General features: G+C 40.4%; 1 pseudogene; it reads left to right on the top strand.

The window, feature by feature from the left end:
* The first annotated feature begins 2,384 nt into the window (after window positions 1-2,384).
* LOC130866822 (kinetochore protein NDC80 homolog) lies at window positions 2,385-21,543 on the top strand (annotated as a pseudogene).
* Window positions 21,544-21,854: the final 311 nt, after the last annotated feature.

Genomic DNA, 21,854 nt, shown 5'->3' with positions numbered 1-21,854 from the left:
ATGCTGGGAGTGGAAAAACAGTTTTAGTCTTACTGAGGGAAGAGTACACCAATTTCTTATCCAATACCAAACGGTGAGCCCTGAAAACATACATACAAATAACATAATACTAAGTTAAAGTATGTGTGTGTTATAGTTTCTTAGGTAGTTAACAGTATGATTCCTTATGATTTTTTCACATATCCATACCATTATTTTGCTCTCCGTTTTCCCTGTGTACTTATCTCCCTTGAACCTAATTATAACCCTGAAAGCATACAGACAAGTAACATACAGATTGATCAGGTTACATACATATATTCATGTAACAAAATTAATGAAAAATCCATCCATTTGAAAGGGAACAAGGAGGCATATATGAGAGGATTTGAAGAAAAAAAAGTAAAAGGAGAAATGATGTTTAATTGTTGCAAAATATTTGTTTAACTATGTAAAGATGTGTTGCATTTGTTGAATTATATGTAAAAATGTGTTGCTGTTTTACCTTGTCCGCCTAAGGCACCTGATTAGTCTAACAAAAAGCTAAATGGCCAATAGCAAGGAAGAGGTATAGGCAGGACTTGTAGGCAGGGTGACTAAGTGGGAGGAGGAATTCAGGCTTAGAAAGGAAGAAAGAAAAAGAGATACCAGGGAGAAACCAGTGGCCAGTCAGACACACATGGAGGAAGCAGGAAAACAAGACATACAGAATGAAAGAAAGGTAAAAAGCCCCAAGGAAAAATGTAGGACTTCCCATCACTGTCTGGGAACAGGCAAAGCCTGCTTGCAGAAGCCTACTGGCCAGAGGCGTTCTGACGTCATGCGGGCGGAGACTTTAAAAGCCAAATGGCTCTTGGGGTTGGAGGGTGTTTTTCTATGCAGTTGTGCATTTACTGTAAGTGGTCTCTGGGTCTCGTCAAGAACCCGAGAGAAAGGTAACTGCTGACAGGGGGTTAACTCTGTTCCTGCTAAGAGGCTCTGTGGCATCAGAGACCTGGGGCGGCATCTGCCAGGCTCTGCATTCAGGGATCAGTAAGGTTGTGCCCACAGCGCCTGTAGAGGGAAAAGAGGATACTGATTGCTGACCGAGGTGTGGGGCAGGGTGGTGGAGTGTGTGGGGGGAAACCTGACCTGCCAGGGAGGGACAGGTTAAAACGCTGTGTTCGCATGGTAATGCAGCATCGGAAAAGCCGTGTAAGGAGAAAAAGTCTGGGGAACTGAAGTCTTGAAAATAAAATCTAAGTGGAATGTAAGCAGCTGAACAAGGAGGGATGTGGCTCAGTGCACAGCCAAGTGTGCTAAAATCCCCAGCTCAAACAAACAATAAAGTGGGTGTTAGTATTTGGTATTAGTATTTGGGCATCTGCATTGGCCTACCTGCCCTTAGGGTCCTGACAGGAAACCTCCTCACCTGTAGCCACTAAGAGCACTTCACCTGTAGCCACTTCTGGGCACATTTGCTATGGTTCCTTGTAACAGGTGGGCCTACTCACCACCACCACCCTTCTCCCAGCCTTGCCTCCCTCTCTCTCCCGCACTCTTGACCCCAGGGACTAGTCTGCCCCCCTCTCTGCCTCCTCTGCCCCTTCTCTCTGGAATTCCAATAAACCTCCTATGTGACCCTTATCGCATGGCGTGACTTCTCTTTGCTGCTTATTATTATTATTATTATTATTATTATTATTATTATTATTATTATTATTATTATTATTAAACAGTGAGTTCTGTCTCACCCTAGAAGGAAGCCAGGGCAGGACCTGAAAAAGCTGAGTGACTAGTGTCTAACACTGCAGAGACGAAGACAGGGTCCGACATAGGCATGCTTACCAGACTAAAATATTTTGAGAATGGAAGCAGCCTCTACATTATGTTATGAAATGGATTGCTTATCTTTACTGAAACGGAGGTTAGAACCAGAAGACAATAGTGGGTATTAAACTATGGGGTTAAACATAAAGCAAGAAAAGTAGACATTAGGAAAACAGAATGATTTCTGTTTTTGAAGCCAAAAGAAACATTTTGAGGAGATTTAAGGAGCCTGAGATTTCTTGTCAAGCAGCCTGTGAGTTGCCATAGAAACAGACATAAGAGATAGCAGTGATGTACTCAGGGATAACGTGTAGAAATTTGGCAATCATGGATTGCCTTGTGATACGGGAATCATATTTGTTCGTTTTTGCATTGCCTTGCTCGAGTATATTGAATACTTGAAGTTGCATAGGTGTTACCTGTAGAGAGGACTTAAGTATACATGAAACAAATACAGCACACAGGGAAAATACTATCGTAAAGGAACAGACTTAGTTACTCTTGTACTTCAGAATAAAAGTGATAATTGTTGCTTAATGAACCACTTGCATCTGGAACATTTTTCTGATATTGAAATCATGAATTAGGTTCTCAGCATGAAGCGCAGTTCCGTTTCCACCGGTGGTGCTGGCTGCCTCTCCACACAGGAATTGAGATCCCAGGACCTCGATAAACGAGAACTTTATACTCCTCAAACGTAAGTGCCTCCAACAATGGGCCTCACCTGCATACTGTCATGTTCTGTACCTAGTTCTCAGAGACTGCAGAATCAGATGGGGAAAGTGGAGCCATCTCTAGTTCAACATTGGAGTCTTTACTCTCTGAAGGTTAAGAATGACTTCAAAGAGCTTTGGTTTTACTAAGTCTGTCAGTATTAATTATATTAGAAATTAAACTAAGAAAATGTCAATATAATCTCAATTTAAAATAACAATCTCATTATAGGGTTTCAAAAATAAAATGGTTTTATTTGTTTATTTGCTTATTTGTTTTGGTTTGGTTTTTGGAAACAGGTTGCTCTATGTAGCCCTAGCTTTCCTGGAACTCACTCTGTAGACCTGGCTAGCATCGAACATTGAGATCTACCTGTCTGTGCCCCCCAAGTGCTCGGATTAAAGGTGTGTGCCACCACTGCCTATAATGCTTTTAATTTAAAAAAAAAAATTGGGTGAGCAAGATGTCTTAGCAGGTAAAGGTAAAGGCACTTATCACCAAGCCCAGACACCTGCTTTCGATCCCCAGACCCACGTGGTAGAAGAGAACCTACTGCTTCAGGTTGTCCTCTAACCACCAGCTGCGGTTCTCTCTCTCTCTCTCTCTCTCTCTCTCTCTCTCTCTCTCTCTCTCTCTCTCTCTCTCTCTCTTTCTCTCTCTCTCTCTCTCTGACACACACGTACAAATAAATAAATGTAAGAAAATTAAAACATTTCCAATGCAAAACAATTTCACTGGGCAACAAAACATGGTCTCCCACTTTTAAAGTCAGATCCCTTTAACAACTGACTAATGAAAGATGGTTAGAATCTATGTCTGCTACTGCATTCAGACTGTCATAGCAACCAGTCTCTAGGAAGCAATGTATGCATGACAGGATGGGCGTGAGAGCAAACAGCACCTTAGTTTTGTTGTAGTGAGGTGATACCTAGATACACTTTGGAGAACTTTTTCTAGACTAGATCAGCAGTTGTCTGGATTGAAGGTGGGGAAGTATGATACAGATTGACAGGAAGCAGTCTGTTATGTGTATGACCTGGGGTATGACCTCACCTTTTTGTACTTTGAATCCCTTGTGTATAAGAATGGAGATAGGTGTAGTGGTGGTGCACGCCTTTAATTAGGCAGAGGCAGTCTAATCTGTGGGTTTGAGATCAGCCTGGTCTACAGACAAATTCCAAGACAACCAGAGCTACACAGAAAAACCTGTCTTCCAAAAAAGAAAGAAAGAAAAAAAGTGGAGATACTGGGAAATGGCTCACTGGTTTAGAGTCGTTCCATTTCTACCAGAGGACCCAAATTCAGTTCCCAGTAACCACACTGGGCAGTTCACAACCCCCTGTAACTCTAGCTCCAGGAGATCCGATGCCCCTCTTGTGACCTCCATAGGCACTCACGTGCATGTGTGGTTATGCATATACAAACACAATATATATAAATAAAAATAGATCTTTACAATTTTTTAATGGAGATAAGGGCAGACTCTCCTTTACAAGTAGTTCTGAATATTGAGTGTTCATATGGGTCAACTGTTCTTATGTTCTTCATGCATATCAACTCTTGATACGCAGAGACAATTTTCCCTTAAGGCATAATGGCAAAGAAGGGAGGACAAGCAAGGGAGCAGTTATAGGGGCATAAATAGAGATGAAAGTGTTTAGGTTATTGAACAGGTTTGTAGACTACTTGGTACAGAAGATCTATGGGCCTGTAACACACTTTTAAGTATAATGTGTGTGTTGATAACGTCATGCACAAGGAAATTTGGTTTGTTATTTGTCGTGCTGAGGATTGAGCAGAGAGCACTTCACAAGCTGAACAAAACACTGAGATGTATCCCTGTTCCAGAAGTACATTTTATTCCCCCACATTTTATGCCGAAAACTGCTGTAACCTCATGGTACGCTCTCCTGCTTTAAGGAATACATTGTGTTTAGTTATTTAAAACTTGAAGGTAATGTTTGATGCTGTTGTTACTATTTGTGTGTGTGTGTATTTGTGTGTGTGTGTGTGTGTGATGGATAGCCTTGAAATAATGCAGACTTGAACGCAGAAGGAAATGTTTTTGATTGCCTTCTTAAAATATTCTTCTAGGACTAGTGGCCATTCATCCAGAACTAGACAACTTGGGAAATGTTCACATTCAGAAAAAATGAAAGATCCAAGGCCCCTTAATGATAAAGCATTCATTCACGAATGTATTAAACAGCTCCATAAGGTATTAAATTGTCTGATTTGTGTGGTTTTGCTCCCAACATTTTTTCTAATCCAAAACTTTCAATGCCTCATAAAAATGATTGCAGTTTCTTACAGAAAATGGTTATAAACATCGTGTATCAATAAAGTCTCTACAAGCCCCATCAACAAAAGATTTCCTTAGGATCTTTGCATTTCTTTATGGTTTCCTCTACCCATCATATAAAATTCCTGACAGGAAATTTGAAGAAGAGATTCCAAGAATTTTTAAAGACCTTGGGTATGTAACATTTTTATTAGTCTAAGATCTTTTCAGAACACAGAAGAAACACATGTTATAAGTTGGTGAATACTTTGAATTAGTAGGTTCAGTTTTAGGATGAGCACTGTGAACAGTATGTGTAGGATGAACTAAAAAAATTGATAGATTGTAGCAGAGTCAACGTTTTTGTTCCTGTAACAAAACACCAGTGCTTGGTAATTGGTAAAGACAGGAGTTATTGAGCTAAAGAGATGGCTCAGTGGTTAAGAGAACTGGCTGCTCTTCCAGAGGACTCAGGTTAGGTTCTCAGCACCCCCATGGTGCCTCACAGCCATATACAATAATTCCTCTTTTGACCTCCACAGCCACCAGGCACACACATGTTCTGCATATTTGGGGGAACTATGAAGCCAAGCTCTTTACTGACTAATTCTCCATAGCTTGCTCAGCTTGCTTTCTCTTACAGTCAGTACTACCTACTCGGCTGGCACTGCCCACAATGGACTAGCCATCTTTCATCAGTCATAAGTTAAGGAAATGCTCCATGGATATGCCCACAGGCCAGCCTAATGGAGACATTTCCTTTATTGAGGTTCTGTCTTTCCAGATGACTCTAGTGTGTGTCTGGTTGACAGAGCTAACCGGCAGAGAGATGAAGTCTAAAGGCATTATAAATAAAGACAAGCACAGATCAGATGTGGTGCTGCACACCTGTGCACCCAACACTTGAGGAAACTGAGGAAGGAAAGCTGTTTGGAGACACAGGGATGGAAGGAGATTTAGTGACAGATAATCACTAAAGTGTAATAGAAGTACTCAGCTGTTAAACATCATGCAAAGTAATCTGTGGGATGTGAATAAATACACAAAAATCATTGATGAATAAGATCTTCAGAGTAGACTCAAATATCTTCACAGCAGGTGTATGTGCAGCTTTAAAATACACCTTTACTGTAGCCTTTATGCTTGCTATCACGGTTGCTCCTTATCTTCCTGTTTCTCACAGGTATCCCTTTGCACTGTCCAAGAGCTCCCTGTATGCAGTGGGAGCCCCTCATACCTGGCCTCACATCGTGGCAGCCTTGGTATGGCTGATAGACTGCATCAAGGTATTTGGTTGATAGTTTAAATCTTACCTTTAAATGTTTAGTCTTTGATTTGTTTTTCCTTACAACCATTTTCTATTCTCTCCCAGTCTGACTTTTGCAACTTGTCTCAAACCCTGCTTCTGTTTGATTTGAAGTTCTTCAAACTGCTAGTGTAAGAACGGTGAGCAAGGAGAAGTTCTGCTTGACAGATTGTTTTCTTGGGGTGTTACAGTTTAGAAAAAAATGAACCCATCATTTTTATTTGCAAAATTTATTTTCTCCTTTTTAAAAAATGAAATCAGTATTAATCACAAAAAATAGGGAAATATAAAATGAATATTCTCCCAACTTACAGATAACTTTTAAGTCATTTTCTTTGGATATAGTTTTATTTGGTTTTGTGGTATTAGGAGTTGAAACGTGGGTGGCTCTACCATTGAGGTGCACTTCAGCCCTGGATATAGCTTTCAAAGTCCTGTTTACTCTAAAAATGTGAACAGTCATATTTCACATGCTGATGTTCAGTCATTGATGGATGGCATGGTGGTCCCATAAGATTATCACGGATATGAACGAATTTCTGTCACTTAGTGATGGAGCCATTGCAAAATTGCTCATCTCTGGTGATGCTGGTATAAACCTGTGCTTCAGCCATATAAAAGTATAGCACATGAGTTAATATTGCCTAACATGTTTACCCTACTTATTTTTAAACAGATAATTTTTACTGTAAAACAGTGCCATGTTAATCTGTAGCAGCCTCTTTTTTCTACATACTAACTAGTTTTCCTCCAAGGAAACTTACACAATTAAAAATACTCAGCCTCCAGATGTGATAGCACACCCCTTGTAGTCCTAGCACTTGGGACAGGGGCAGGCAGATCTCTGAGTTCAGGGACAGCCTGGTCTTCGCAGAGAAAGCCTGTCTCTACACTGCTATGTGTGAGCATTGCGTGCCTATGGAGAGGCATTACTGTTTCAAACTCTACCTATGTGGAAACTTTAAAGCTGTTTGTTTTCTCAGTTTTATATCTCGCTATGTGCTTTTGCTATTAATTTGAAACTTTCTTTCTTTGGTTGGTTGGTTTTTTCTGAGAGTGAATCTCACCATGTTGCCTAGTCTGTACTCTGGGGTCAAATAATCTTCCCACTGCAATCTGGTAAATAGCTGGAACTACAGGTATGTGCCACTGCATCCAGCTTTAATCCAGCATTTAATTTGAACCTTTTCATATGAAATCCCTGCTGTTTCAAACTGAGCCAATGATTTGGGAAGGGGTATTGTTGGGTTTGGTTTTGCTGTCAGGTTGCTGTGCCTTTGAGAAAGGAATGGCTGGGATATGGTGAGTGGTTGTTTTGGTTCACCATTTTGGAACAGAAACTGTATGTCACTGGTAGTCTTAAGTAGGACCACCAGTCCTTGGCATTATATCCATGTTTGTTTTTTGTTGTTGTTTTGTTTTTTTTTTCCTTTGGACTTGACTTCACATTCCCTAGGTTTATGTTCCCCCATGTTAGTGTTTGAGTCTCTTTTATTCTGTGTATTCTTCAGCTGAACCGTACTTCCCTGTCCTCATGATGCCTTTGAAGGCTTTAACTTGCTATTTCTGTGTGTGTGAGCTATGTGTAGACATGCTTATGCTGTGGTACACATATGAAAGACATAACATAATTTTTTGGAGTTAGTTACTGAGCCAGGTCTGTTGTTCATGGCTTTAATAACTGACAACATGACAAAAAGTATATTGCTAATTTTCTATATTTTTATTTTTGTTTTTAAAGTTGAACTTAAAATTTCACACAAGAGCCGGGCGGTGGTGGCGCACGCCTTTAATCCCAGCACTCGGGAGGCAGAGGCAGGCGGATCTCTGTGAGTTCGAGGCCAGCCTGATCTACAAGAGCTAGTTCCAGGACAGGAACCAAAAGCTACGGAGAAACCCTGTCTCAAAAAATACAAAAAAAAAAAAAAATTTCACACAAGAAGAATTGCCTGGGCTGGAGAGATGGCACAGTGGTTAAGAGCACTGACTGCTTTTTCAGAGGTCCTGAGTTCAATTCCCAGCAACCCCATGGTGGCTCACAACCATCTATAATTAGATCTGATGCCCTCTTCTGACATGCAGAAAGAACACTGTATACATAGCAAATAAATCTTTATTGGAAAAAAAAGAGTAATTGCCTATCGTTTCCTTTATTCCTTTTGCATCATCATTATTATTACTGTGTATTTGCATGTGCACATGTACATGTATGCATGCTCCAACATATTATGTGCAATCAAGCCCAGGTTGCCAAAACTGTATATCATGCTTTTACCTCCTTCTCGCTAGCCCTTTTTTCCTTTTTTCTTATCAATTTACAAAAACTTGTCTCCACTTCCTAGCACTGGAACTGCAAATGCTCATCTCCACATTCAGCTTTTACATGGTTACCTTAGCAGGAATTCAAATAAAAACCTGGAGTCAGCTACCAGGGTAAACTGAGCAATCCGGGAAGCAGAGTAGCCAGGCACTACAGAGACCTTTAACCTCTACCAATGCTTAGACCGAAGGGGCAATCCTCTCCTCGGGCTCCTCTCCTCAGGCTCTCTCCTCAGCCTGAAGGGACGGTCCTCAGAATGCTCTGAGCTCTTGTCTCCTCCCCTCTTATATTCCTCTCTCCATCCAGCCCTATCTGTCCTGTCTCCACCTCTCTAGTGCTGGGATTAAAGGTGTGGGATCACCTTTGCGGGAGCTCTGTTTCTCCTTTAGACATTCAGTCTCGTGTAACCCAGGGTGGTCTTGAACTAACAGATCCCTCTGTCTCTGTCTCCTGAGTGCTGGGATTAAAGGTGTGTGCCACCCACTCCATGGCTTTTAGTGGTTTACTCTGCGCTCTGATCTTAGGGCAAGCTTTCTTTGTTAAAACATAAACAAAATAGCACTGCAGTTATTGGGCCTCCAAACTCAAGTCCTCATGCTTGTATAGTAAGCATTTTATCCACAGAACATTTTCCCAGCCTATAAATATTATTTAAAATTCTGTGTTTTGTTTACCCCTCCGCCTTTGGTTTCAAATTGCATTCATAAACATTAGGGAAAAATTCCCATTTGGACAATTTTTAACATTATCATTTGGGGAAGTATTGATTTTCTCATTTATTCATCTCTGTTTCTTCAGTAAGATATGCCTTTCTTAATATCAAGTACCATGTTTTTAAGTTCCATTTGTTTTGATGTTTTCTAAACTATATTTCTAAGTTATTAATGTTGAGACTTGTAGTGATATTTCAAAACTTTCTTGTCTCACTACTCTTAATAAACTATCTTACCCCATTCTAAATTATTTTCTATTACTACCACTGTTTACAAAGAAAGGGTTTTTGTTATTTAGTCATGATATATTCAGATCAAAGGTAGTGTTTTTCCTACAGAAGTGGATCTGCTATTATCTCAGAAATGGCTTTTGAAGCCAGGCTTAGTGATTCTGGCCTATAATCTCATCTAATTAGGAAGCTAAGGCAGAAGAATCACAGGCATCTGTCCTTACAAGTGCTTCTACAAAGAGAGGTTTAGGCCAGCCTGTGCAACTTAGATCCTGTCACAAGATAAAAAGGAAAACAGAACTTAAGAATAGCTCAGTGACAGGTTGCCAGTCTAGCATACATAAGACTGTTAATTCAGCCCCTGCCTCCCCCTCCCATGAAGTTACTGCTGGCTGGTGATGGAACAGAGTGATAGGGAGCTTGTCTAAGTAAGTACAAGATCCTGACATAATGGTTGTAGGAACAGTTGAAAATATTCCTTAAAATATTATTTTTACTTATCTATGTGTGTGAATCTCTGTGCAAGGCCAGAAGAGAGCATCGGGTCCACTAGAAACAATGTCACAGGCATTTGTGAGCTATGCAACATGGGTGCTGGAAACAAACTTGAGTCCTCAGGAAAAGCACCAAGGACTCTTAACAATTTGAGCCCTCTTTCCAATTCTGAAAATATAATTCTTTTCTTCACCTCCATATATAATATATTGATTGATGGCCTCTGTCCATTATTTGTTATTTTTTCTGATCCCAAATTGCTTCATAATATTTTATAAGTGGCTTGATACTTTCATTCTTCACTGAGCCTCTTTGCTCACTTGGCACACAGTCTGTCTGCATAGCAGCAATTTGATCATGGCCCCATCTCTTTTAGAGACTAAATAACAAGGTTGCATGAGCTCCAAAATAAATTTTGGTTAGGGCGTGGCTTGGATCTCCTGTGCCTTGAACAATGCTCAGAAATAGTATTTTGTTAGAGAATACCACCTTCACCTGGTGGTAGCTCTATTCTATAGCTTTAGATGAAGACCCTGTCTCTATACAATATCAGCAAAGGGCTTGAGAGATGACTTGGTTAAGAGAACTTCCTACCCTTCCAGAGAACCAGAGTCCCAGCACCCACACCAGGTAGCTCTTAATTGCCTATAACTCCAGCTACAGGAGGCCAGTGCCCGCTTCTGACCTTGCAGAACACTGTATATATAATAAACAAATCTTGAAAAAAGAATGAATTTTACAAACTATCAAACAACTAATCTAATGTGTTGTTTGTTTACTAATTAGATTCATCATGCCATGAAAGAAAACACACCTTGTGGAGAAGAAACAGAAGATGGAATTAAACATAATAAGGTACTATATATTACTATAAACAATATATAAAGAGGATGCTTTTATATTCTTCACGAAAAAGTGGCCTTTTATAGAACTTGTCTTTTGCTTTCTAGGTAATTTCTGAGGTTGATTTTTTTTTTTGTTTTGTTTTGTTTTGTTTTGTTTTGTTTTTTTTGGTTTTTCGAGACAGGGTTTCTCTGTGGTTTTAGAGCCTGTCCTGGAACTAGCTCTTGTAGACCAGGCTGGTCTCGAACTCACAGAGATCCGCCTGCCTCTGCCTCCCGAGTGCTGGGATTAAAGGCGTGCGCCACCACCGCCCAGCTTGAGGTTGATTTTTTTTTAAACCAGATTTAATTCATTAATTTTTCCTGTGTAAAATCTCTCATGTGGTGGCCACAACTAGAGCCTATGTCCTCTGAGCAGAGACACTGTTGGAAGTTTTCACAGATGGCCAATGAATTCCCGATAAGGACACTTGGTGAATATAGTCTTTTTCTGGAGGTTACGAGTCAGGTAACTGTAAGTCATGGAGATGGCCTCAAAGGTGGCCTTGGCAAGGTTGCCCAAATTCTTACTACATATTCCTGACTGTCCTAGAACTTTCTATCCAGACCAGGCTGCTCCTGACTCAAAGAGATGTCCCTGCTTGGCTTCCAAATGCTGGGACTGACAACATTGAAAGCCATTCCAAAGCAAAATGCATATAAAATAGATTAATCTAAAGGAAAATATTTTTAGTAAAATAAGATTGTTCTGGGGCTGGAGAGATGGCTCAGAGGTCAAGAGCATTGACTGCTCTTCCAAAGGTCCTGAGTTCAATTCCCAGCAACTACATGGTGGCTCACAACCGTCTGTAATGAGATCTGGTATGCTCTTCTGGCATGGAGGTGTACAGGCAGAAAGAACATTGTATTCCTAATAAGTAAATAAATCTTTTTAAAAATTGATCTTTAAAAAAAATACTTAGTGTGCCTACTTTTGAAATGACATTATAACTTCATAAAATTACTAAGCACAAAACTTAAAAATGTTAACTGAAAAATGCAAATTTAACCATGTTCCCCCCTTTAATCCCAGCACTCAGGAGGTAGAAACAGACAGACCTCTGAGTTCATGGCCAGCCTGGTCTCTATAGTAAATCCCAGACTAGCCAGGGCTGCATAGTGAGACCTGTCTCAAAAAGAACTGAAAGGAAGAAAGGAAGGAAGGAAGGAAGGAAGGAAGGAAGGAAGGAAGGAAGGAAGGAAGGAAGAGGAAGGGAGGGAGGGAGGGAGGGAGGGAGGGAGGGAGGGAGGGAGGGGGAAAGAGAGAGGGGGGGAAGGAATTGGAACTAATATATGTGTTATAGATAAGTTTCCTCTTCCTCCTGTTTCTTACTTTAATGTAATTATTTGTCAATACAAAACATAACTATGTGGTGAGGAGAGGGGTTAGGGAATTGCTGGGGCTTGGATCCAAGGCATCTTGCATGCCAAAACGTCCTCTTAAATTATTCAGATTGGCCTTAAACTACTCTGTACTCAAGGAAAGCCTTGAACTCACAAACCTGCTTTGGCTTCACAAGTAGCTGAGACTGCAGGATTGGCACATATTGACCCTTAAAATACTGCGTGTAGGTTGTTCTGGTTTATTTTGTTTGGGCTGCTGTAGGTAGGCATATTGTTACTTAGCTCAGTTACCACTTCCAAAATTAGTTGTGCTAAATGTAATAAATAGTTGGGTATGGTGGTATACTCCCATAACCTCAGCACACAGAAGGCTGAAAAATGGGAGGTCATAAATCCCAAAGAGAAAAGTAATTATTTGTTGATGAGATTTCTGTCTTGCCCGGTTCCCGCAAACATTAAGTCCCAAAGAAATCACACAGAGGTCTACATTAGTTATAAACTGATTGGCCCATTAGCTCAGGCTTCTGATTAACTCTTATGTTAGTCCATTATTATCTGTGTTGGCCACATGGCTCAGTACCTTTTTCAGCAGCATTGTCACATCTTGCTTCTGTGTCTGGACAGGAGTGCAGAGGGAGCTTCCCTCTTCCCAGAATTCTCCTGTTCTCATTGTCCCGCCTCTACTTCCTGTCTGGTTGTCCCGCCTATACTTCCTGCCTGGCTACTGGCCAATCAGTGTTATTTAAAACATAATTGACAGAATATAGACAATTGTCCCGCACCAATTATTTTTTTAAAAAATAAGTATAAGTTAGTTCCATATGCTTTATTAGAACATAAAATGCACGGAAAACCCCACTTTATTCTAAAATACAAACATTAGCTCGAGAATGAACTTTACCTTATTCATATTGCCTGATATATATTAAGGACCATAGGCATCTCAGAATAAAAATTGCTTTGTGCACTAGTTTTAACTGTGTCTTGTTAAAGCCTGTCTCAAAAAACAAAAGTGGTAATCATTCTAGTCTTATTTTTTATCAATGCCTGAGAAATAGTTTAAAGTTACATTAACTGACTAGCGTAGTATCAATGACCTGTTTTGCTCAGAGTGTATATGTGTACATTCATGTGTGTCATGTGCACATGTGAGATCAGAGGACAACTTTCAGGGGTTGACTCCTTCTCCCACTATAGACCCTGAGTCTCAAACTCTAGTGGGAAGACTTGCAAAGGAAGTATTTTCACCCACTCAGTTGTCCAACCAACCCACCCGTTTGTTTTAAACAGAATGAACCTGCCATATTAAGCAGTGATCCAAGCTGCAGAGGCTGCTGGAGAACCTTTTACCTTTTCCTCTTGAGAATCCTTAGGCTGGAGACAGAGCTCTTTCAGAGCGCTTGCCTGAAGCATCCAGAGCCCTGGGCTCTGTCAGCACCTCAGCAGTAACAGCAAAGCTCCTAGGGAAGAGCCCACCCACCATGGCAGGGCAGGTACAGCGGATTACACTTCTAGCACAGTTTATCACAGGATAACTCAGCTTCTGGTCGTCAGCTTTGTGGGACTACAAACTACATAGGATTCAAACTTACCACACCTAAGGAAAGTGATTACAAGAGAGCAGACTGACGTGGCATGAGGGTATAGTCATTTGCCACCAGTAGGCTCCCTTTCTGGTTACAGAAATGTTTACTGCCTATCAAGCTATCTCTTCCATATCAACAGGGTAACGAGAGGGTTTGTTAGTAAGCACAGTATTGGTGAAAAGGTACGTGTTTGTCTTGGGAAATATGTACTTTATCTAGGCTGTGGAACACTCTGATTAGCTGTTCTCAGAGTAATGTATTGTGAGACAATATGATTCCAACATTCAGGGATGTTGAGGAAGGAGAATCACCAGTCAAAGGCCACACTGGGCTACACAGTGAGTTCCAAGGCAGGCTGAACTACACTGGTCACAATGCTTCATGTTTGAAAACAGAACATTCTCTAGGGTCACAGCTCTAATAGTCTCCTCTTAAAGCTCCACCTTCCATAGTATTATTCACCTGAAGTTTCTGACTTTCATAATTAGTCCCTGTCTGTCTAATTGGAATTAGACAATCCTAATATATTTCAATTTTTCATAAGGTACAAACCCTTCTTTTTTTTCTTCCAGTCTTATAGATGCATAGTAGTACTCAGACCTTTTGTTTTGGCTTGTTTGTTTGAGTCTTTGTTTAAAAATATACTATTATTTTATGTGTGTGGATGATTTGCCTGCATGTAAGTCTGTGTATCATATGTGTGCAGTGTCCATGGAGGCCAAAAGAGAGTGTCAGATCCTCTGGACTAGCATTACAAAGAGTTGTGAGCCACCATGTGAGTACAGAGAACCAAAACCAGTTCCTCTACATTAGCAACAATTTACTCTCAACCACTGAGCTATTTCTGTACCCTCAGCTTCATCATCATCATCATCATCATCGTCATAAACATCATCATTATTATTGTTATGTTTGTTTGCTTTTTTATTTATTTATTTTTTTCTTCTTCTTTTTTTTTCGAGACAGGGTTTCTCTGTGGTTTTGGAGCCTGTCCTGGAACTAGCTCTTGTAGACCAGGCTGGTCTCAAACTCACAGAGATCTGCCTGCCTCTGCCTCCCGAGTGCTGGGATTAAAGGCGTGCGCCACCACCGCCCGGCTTGTTTGCTTTTTTATGTTTGGACATATTTTGCCTGCATATATGTGTGAACCACATATGTGCCTACTGCCCCAGGAAGTCAGAGACGGTAACAGCTCTTCTGGGACTGGTGCTGTGAATAGTTGTGTGGCGACGTGTTGGTGATGGGAACAAACCAGGTCCTGTACAGAAGGACCACTGAGCCTCGCCAATCCCAACATTCTCCTTAAAGAAGACTAAGTCTATGCATTTTATATCAAGTTATACTTTTTAGTAAGCTTCCTGGGTTGACTTCAAAATATCTACCCAAATTGTGTATTTTCATCCCTATTCATGTTTAGAAGTAATAGATTGTGTACATCTTTATAACACAGTTAATGGCAGGTTTTCAATCTCTTATTCTAAGGAATTTATACAACTGCCTACTCCATTTTTATTCAAATTTAAATTTCCAATTTGAAAAAAATGAAACTAATTAAATAGAGAATCATGTCTTTGTTTTTAAAATCTACTCATCACAATCAGTTGTTTCTGGACTACACCATCAAACGCTACGAGAGTTTCATGAGTGGTGCTGACATCTTTGAAAAGATGAATGCAGAGCTGCAGTCGAAGCTGAGTAAGTGCCCTCCCTCCTGTGCTGCCACTTAACTCTGGGTGCTTGCTTGTTTTGTCGTGCCTGATGTTTTCATTAGCTACTTTATGACGTGGGTATCTATGAATTGTTCTTTGATGGCTCTTTAATGGAGACAAGTAATAGTTAAGCAAAAAATAGTCAGCCCTGAGTCATACCCCTTTCTGGCTATGTGAATTCAAGACATGTTTGACATCTTTGAAACTTAATGAACTAGAAAGCAATGGAATAAAATACCAAATGAGCCAGGCAATGGTGGTGCATTCCTTTAATCCCAGCACTTGGGAGGCAGAGTTTGAGGCCAGCCTGGTCTACAAAGTAAGTTCCAGGAGAGTCAAGGCTTCACAGAGAAACACTGTTTCAGGGAGAGAGAGAGAGAGAGAGAGAGAGAGAGAGAGAGAGAGAGAGAGAGAGAGAGAGAGAGAGAGAGAGAGAGAGAGAGAGAGAAATTAAAGGAAGTTAACAAGCCATTATATTTCCATATAAATTATTTTTCCCTCAGTGTTATACAGTGATGGGGGAATATCACTTTGACACCTATGGCACAAAAGATCAGAGGGGAAAACCAACATTCCTCAGGATGCACTAAGGATGTAAGAGTAGAGGACAGTCCAGCTGTTGTAACTATCCTCCATCTGTCCAGGGAGCACATAGACATGAAAATGTCAAGTGTAGCAGGTGGAAAGGTGGAGACTTGAGATGCCTAGAGCTTGTCAGCCAGCCAAACTGACCAAACCAGGGAGAGATCTTATCTGAGACATTAGATGAAAGCAGCTGAGTAAGGCTAACAATGTAACCTCTGACTTCTGTATGCACACATGCATACTCATGACCACATAAACACACATAACTCACACAAGGGAAAATTCATTGTGATCTAATATGGAAAACATTTGGTGAGTTATTTCATGTTTCTATATTCAATTAAACATATAAATTAATCTACTCAAATATATTTTTCATACCTACTATGTGCCAGGCACCAAAAATGCAGTAATGAAGAACAGAAAATCTTGACTTTATTCTCTTAGAAAGTAATGATAATTAAATGAGGAACCATTAGGCAAATAACAACAGGTGCTATGAAAGAAAGCTGAAGCAGGTTGAGGGCCATAGGCTATTCCATGGAGTAAAAATAGACTTGCTATTTTAGAAGGTAGTATCTACTGCATTGGGGGAAGGGAGGGGATAAGGTACTGAAAACATGAAGGATGCTGTAGGTTGATTCTGATGAAGGGTTTGGGCTTTTTTCCAGAGGATTTATATAAGGTAGATGCATCCAAGCTGGAGTCATTAGAGGAAGAAAACAGAGCACTAAATGAGCAAATTGCAAGATTGGAGGAAGAAAGAGAAAAAGAACCAGTTAGTAACCATGTTTTTGAACTCACTTGACAGCTCTTTAGACTCTTGAGCCTGTTTGAGAAGACCCTCTTATGGAAGGTGTTTTTAAATGGGTTAACAAATAAGCTTCTTATATGTAAGATAGTACAGACTTTTAGTGAAGCCATGGGTGGTATCTGTGGTGCTTTGTTTTCCCTTGTGGTCTATCAGTCGTGGACTAATGGTGCTCGGAATATGATGAAAGACTCCTGCCTGTTTACATAAGGCCCAAACTACCCTTTGGACAGGGTCCCTGGGGTATTTACTTGCAAGGAGCATTGTTCTCAAGAGGTCCTGAGTTTAGGTAGTGAAAACACAGTAGTATACTGTATACTTATAGAGTATACTGTAACATGCATGTTTTTATAAAAGCAAGATGATAATGTGGGTGTTTATTTTATATGTGAGGGTATTTTGCCTACATGCATATCTGTGTACCACATGCTCACAGTGCCCGTGGAGAACAGAAGATGTCAAATCTGAACTCAAGATACAGAGAGTTGTTAAATTGAATCCAGGTCCAGTGAAAGCAGGCAGCGCTCATAACCCTGAGCCAGCTCTCCAACGATGATAGCAGAATCTTAACTTTATCTTGGTTTTATTAATGGAGCACCTAGATTGTTCTGAAAAGTAATCAGTTATTAAGTATTTGTGTTTCTACGTTATCCTTGGTTTTTCCTTATCCGAAACTGAAGTCTTTCATTAAATTATTACGTTACAGTAGTAATACCAAAGTTCTTTTTTTTTTTTTAGCTCTTTTGACTTCTTCTAAGATAAGTGTAAATAATATTGCTTTCTTTAAAATACAGAATGCTTCTTGGTAAAAATAACTAATTTAGTATGTTTTTTTCTTCAAGAATCGTCTAGAATCACTGAAAATATTGAAAGCCTCCTTGCAATCAGATGTGGAAAGTATAAAGCATACCTGAGCAGTCTGGAGTCACATTCGTCCACCCTAGGTGAGAGACTGAGTGGCCTGGATGGAGAAATTGGTGGACTAGGTAAGCGGAGCTAAGGGATCACTTAGATTGGCTGTGGGCCTCTGTGAACAGCTATGTGATCTTTTCCTTCTGATACCTTTCTGTAGTAGTTATCAAGTTTTCAGTATCAGTTCTTTCAACAAGGCATAGGAGCACACACCTTTAATCCTAGCACGTGGGAAGCAGAGGAAGGTGGATCTCTGTGAGTTTGAAGCCAGCCTGGTCTACAAAATGAGTTCCAGGACAGCCAGAGCTGTATCAGGAGACCCTGTCTCAAAAAAACCAAGATAAGAATTGTTGTCTGGGTTCTCGTCCTGCCTGGTTTCTGTCTTCCCACCAGGTCCCACAGCCATTTATCCCCAAAGAAATCACACAGAGGTCTATAGTAATGAGAAACTGATTGGCCCATTAGCTCAGGCTTCTTATTAACTCTTATAACTTATATTAACCCATTATTCTTATCTATGTTGGCCTCATGGCTCGGTTCAGTGGAGCAATCACATCTTCCTTCTGTGGTTGGGACAGGACTGGGGAGGAAAAAATTCTTCTGTTCTCCTTTACCCACCTCAACTTCCTGCCTGACGACTGACCAATCAATGTTATTTAAAACATAATTGACACAATACAGACAATTGTCCCGCAACAAATAATAATTATTTTTTTCTCTCATAGCTCCAAATGTAATCTAAGAACCAATAAATATGTGCTTGCCAAAGGACTCAGGAAGAATCTGTTTTTCCAGCTTCTATGGCTGATAGCATACTGGTTTTCTGTCCATATCACTCTAATCTCTAACTCCATTTTCTTACTGTCTTTTCTCTGCATCCTCTTTTTTCTTCCTTTATTAAGACTATATTTGTATCCCATGCTGGTTTTGAACTGAAGATCCTCTGGCCCCTGCCTCCAGGGGCCCATAATAATACATAGCCCACACTCACCTCAAACTCAAAATATTGCCTCCAAAAATTAGAATTATAACTTGCCACCATACCCTTCTCCCTTCTGTCCTCTCTCTGTCTTTCCTTTTTTCTTTGTTTTTTCTTTTTGATTTGTTGGTTTGGTTTTTTTCTTCAGAGATAGCGTTTCCCTGTGTTGTCCTGGCTGTCCTGGAACTCTCTTTGTAGACCAGGCTGGCCTTGAACTCACAGAGATCCACCTCCAGTGTGCTGGGAATAAAGGTGTGTGTCATCACTGCCCAGCTCTATTTTTTTAAGCTTTATGTGTATGTTAAGTTTATGTGTACCACATGTGTACCTGATACCCTTAGGTCAGAAGAGGGTGTCAGATCTGCTGGAACTGGAGTCACAGATGGTTGTAAGCTACCCATGTAGGCCCTGGGAACTAAATCTGGGCCCTCTGGAAGAGCACTGAGTGCTTCCACTGCTGAGCACCTCTCTGGTCCCTAAGTCTTCATCTTCCTATCTGCATGAACTCTCCACTTGCCTCTATCTTACAGTGATACCTATGGTGATATTTAAGGCACACGTGCATAATCCAGGATTCTCTCACGTCAGCATTCCCAATCACTTGTGTGAAGACCATTTTCCAGATAAGATGATATTTACATGTTCGAGAGATATGTAGCCCTTCCCAGCCCACTGTAACTTCGAGCGTTCTCAGTACATGGCTTTTTTGGTTTTGAACAGTCCTACTGAGCAAACCCGGTTGCCCTACACTCTTGACTGTCCACTTAGCTTCTCAAGTACTAGGATTATAGGTGTGCACTGCTGTTCCTGTCTGCCTTAAGCACAAGGCTTTTTGAATCCAACAGACAACCTATTCTAAGAACAGAAGTCCTCTGAATATGAACCTGTATGTGTTTTTAATATAATAATACATTATATATAAACTTATAGCTATATATTATATATAATATAAACTATAATTTTATATATTTATGGTACATTCTAATATGTTCTATATAAATATATTGTTTTATGTTATAAACCAGATCCCTTTTTACATTTTTATTTAGTATGTGTGTGTTATATGTGTGAGGACATGCCACAGGACACATGTGGAGGTAAAAGGACAACTCTTGCAGTTCATTCTCTCCTTGCAGCTTTACATAGTCTGGGTATCAATCTCAGTTTGATATGCCCTAACCAGCGAGACTCTTGATCTCGGCCTCCTTCGGCTGCCTGTAACTGTCATACCCTATGTCAGTGCCATGTAAGCAAGTCCGCAGCTGAGAGGGGATAAAAGCAAAGTGGAAACCTGCATGTACCCCATCCTCTACACACAACAGCACAGCAAAGGATGCTCCTGAGTGTCCTGCATCTTCCTAACATTGAATTCAGGAGCACATGCCAACTGTAGTTAAGCTTTGGAAAATGCTATGACACAGTACTTGTTAACTTCTATGACGTCAGAAAGAGAGCAGAAGCTGACTAAAGTCACAGAGCCATTAAACTACAGTTTAAAAATAAATATAAGGAGAGCTGCAGCTTTCCTAGAATTCAGCAATTTTTTCCTTCAGGATTTCCCAATTTATGTCTATCATATGTAGATTGTGAAGATGGTCTTTAGAGTTTTGGATTTAACTCTTAGTCTACGTAGTTCTGATCATCTACAAAACCAAGGCTTATAATTGTCACATAGTATATACTAAAATCAAGTTTATACAAAACACTCCAACTGTGCATATTACGTTTGCTCTAAATGAACGCTTACTGTTTTCTTGGCCCCTGATCAATGTCCTTTGCTATTCCATATCATAGACAATTCTCTTAGTTCCAGCTTAATTAAACCAATACTAATATTATCTTTTCTTTACACATAATCAAAAGAATTAGTACATATGTTCTTTTTGTTAGTGTATAGGACATGACATACATATGTCTATGTGTGGGTTTATGTACATGTGGGGTATGTGCATACATGTGGAACCTGAAGATCAACACCAAGATCTTCCTTGATCACTCTGCACCTTACTTTGAAACATGGCATCTCTCTAAATTTGGTGCTCATCTGTTCAGCTAGGCTGGCTGCCACTGACCTCTAGGAATCTATGTCTGCCCACCTTCCACCCATAACATGAGGGTCACAGTGTGCCCCATGACCAACTTCTATGTGGGTACTGGATCTAAACTCAGGCCCTCCTTCTCACACCACAGACTCTTTACCAACCACACCTCTTCAGCACCTCCTTATTCTTAGGAGAATATTACATCCAAAAGTTGCCAGCTGAGTAGATGAGAGAGTAATATCATCTGTCGTTTGTTTTAATTCTCTGACTAGGTTAACTTCCTTGATTACTTAAAGCCATTCATGACAACAAATGGGTAAGACACACTTAGATTCTGTAGATCTATCATGCTTTTGTGCAGAGACATAATAGAGGCATAAAGTCACTTAAGCCAGCTAGAGGTACAGTTTACCAATCTCTCCCTCTCCCTCTCCCTCTCTCGGCAAACATCTCCCAGCCCTTAAGTAGGCCGCATATGCAAGCAGCTGACAATCATTGCGTGATAATAGCATAAGTCAGGCCTAGTTGATATTAGGAGTTGATTATCACAGAGAGCACTCGCTTTCGGGATCGCAGAGGGCGGAAGCCAGCACCATCATGTGCGGCTCCACGCGGCTCTCTGCACATGGCCATCAGGTGTGACTCCACGCGGCTCTCTACACTTATCTAAAAGAATGGTCTACCTAATGATGGAACACAAGCTTAGCATGCTCAGGGTATCAAGTTCAATACATGATACTAATGAAAAGGATGTGGCACCCAGTCTTTGAGCCTAGAATTTGGTCAAACTTGATTCAGCTTTAGCCTGTAATCTCTTATTACAGCATGCACAGTCCGCATCATCTAGCTTTAGCCTGTAACTTCTTATTACAGTATGCAGAGTCTGCATCATCGAGCCTTTTATAGTCTCCACTTGCTTCCTAGAAAATGAAGTGTAGGAGGCAGAGGGAGGCGGATGTCTGTGAGTTCAAGGCCAGCCTAGTCTACAGCACGAGTTCCAGGACAGGCTCTAAAGCTACAGAGAAACCTTGTCTTGAAAAGCATTTTAAAAAAACAACCAAAAAACAAAAAAAAAAAAGAAAGAAAAAAGAAAATGAAGTGTAATTAGACTACATCAGTTAATCTGAAGTGAGATACTTCAGAGTATCTTATCTCTCA

Source organism: Chionomys nivalis, chromosome 26, assembly GCF_950005125.1.
Source record: "Chionomys nivalis chromosome 26, mChiNiv1.1, whole genome shotgun sequence".
NCBI lineage: Eukaryota > Metazoa > Chordata > Mammalia > Rodentia > Cricetidae > Chionomys > Chionomys nivalis.
This window is presented reverse-complemented; position numbering and strand designations above follow the sequence as displayed.